Source organism: Frankliniella occidentalis, unplaced genomic scaffold (genome assembly GCF_000697945.3).
Source record: "Frankliniella occidentalis isolate FOCC.00 unplaced genomic scaffold, Focc_3.1 Scaffold18, whole genome shotgun sequence".
Lineage (NCBI taxonomy): Eukaryota > Metazoa > Arthropoda > Insecta > Thysanoptera > Thripidae > Frankliniella > Frankliniella occidentalis.
The window spans coordinates 2,353,735-2,355,390 of NW_026267148.1; the positions used below are offsets into that span (position 1 = coordinate 2,353,735).

The 1,656-nt window shown below is 44.2% G+C and overlaps 1 protein-coding gene across 3 annotated transcripts in view; it reads left to right on the forward strand.

Annotated features, from left to right (window-relative positions):
• LOC113207554 (PAS domain-containing protein cky-1) overlaps positions 1–1,656 on the forward strand; it is a 142,141-nt gene that overhangs the window by 80,264 nt on the left and 60,221 nt on the right. The window lies entirely within an intron of this gene.

Below are 1,656 nucleotides of genomic sequence, written 5' to 3' on the forward strand. Positions count from 1 at the left end.
AGCGTGGATGTATCCACGTCCACGAGATTTCCACGAATCCACGTGGAATCAACGTTGAATCCACGTACCGCTCCTCTTTGGGGGTGCTTGATGGTGGTCATTTCTTACTTTTTTTGAAGAAGGGGCTACTGTAATGGTCTAGGTGTACCATATTTTAGGCTCTAATTAACATCATAGAGTTTAATCATTTTACTTTGGTTTGCTTATTTTTACTGACAATATTGGAGTGTGGCTCGGCAAAGGCGTCGCCCTGCGCGCATGGTAATTTGATTGCCGATCGACCCTATCGTTTCGATCGATCTCGATCGGTGTCGGCTCTCTCTCTCTCTCTTTCTCTCGCTCTCGCTCTCTCTCTCTCGCTCTCTCTCTCTCGCTCTCTCTCTCTCGCTCTCTCTCTCTCGCTCTCTCTCTCTCGCTCTCTCTCTCTCGCTCTCTCTATCCTCCTATCCTATCCTAGAATTTAGACTATTTGTGTCCGTATTAATCTTATGTGTCTGCATGTTCTGCTTTCAACAAGATTTTCGTAATCGAGTCCATATGGAAACGAACTTCCATTTATTAGCGATGATTAGAGCATCTTATCCGGTGAGTGACGGTTCGTTCTTGCTTTTGTTCCACCGTGTCCTCTGTGCTGGCCCTCGCCGCTAGCCGAGGTTACACTCAAATGTACGCTGTTGGCCAAGCCCAGCGTTTAGGTCACCGAATGAAACCCGTGTTTTTAGCACTTGACTTGCTTGTAAGTCTGTGTGTCGCAGAGTGATGATGACATAATATCATTACTGCTGATGTAGTATCCATTGTAATATCCGCCCGGTGTGCGATGTGATATTGGAGCTAACGCCCCCTTGGTACAGGAATCTGAATATTTTGAAAATCTTCGGTCTCAACATTCTACACTGTCTGATGCAAAATAATAAAAAAAAAAAAACAAAAAAAAACACGCACCGTTAGCTTGACCACTTCCTCTAGTTCCCTCCTACTCTACTCATCGCCAACGTCCGGAGAGCGTCACTTAGACATTTTTCCTCTGAAATACTGTCATTTGTGTTCGCGGCCTCGGTCAAAACTGAATTTTTCATCTCAGGGTGGTGGCAGCACTACAGCCCTTCCTGGAACAGTCTCCGCGTCGTCACTGCGTTGCTCTGAATAAAGGGAGTTGGGAGGGGGGGGCGATGAATGCTGCTAATGTGGAGCTTAAACCCACCTGCAGTGATTGATGGGTTTTTAAGAGGGGCTCCTCTCCCCTCTCCTTCCCCCGCCGCTCTCTCACTTTTTCTCTCTCCCATCCCCTCATGCGATCATAGGGTAAAGGAAAAGTTCTATATAAAAATAATACTTTTTTGGGCATGATCTTTTTGTTCGTCTATGTGTCTCTGACCTGGTTCAAGAAGCAATATTAATGGCGGTTAATTACACGCTAAATGTATTAGCTTGTTTTTGTGTAACCCAAACCTACGTTTCGTTTTCCACGGATTTGTGTGCGAAAGTGCATGATTTCGTACCAAAGAATGCATAACAAATTTCAAATAAACGCAGAAATGTGTGCAAAAAATTTGATTGTGCGAATGTGAGAATAAAAGACACAAATCTAATTGGTGTGTATTAACGCCATTTATAATTATGTTTGCATTATTGTCCAGCGTATTGATGCACAAG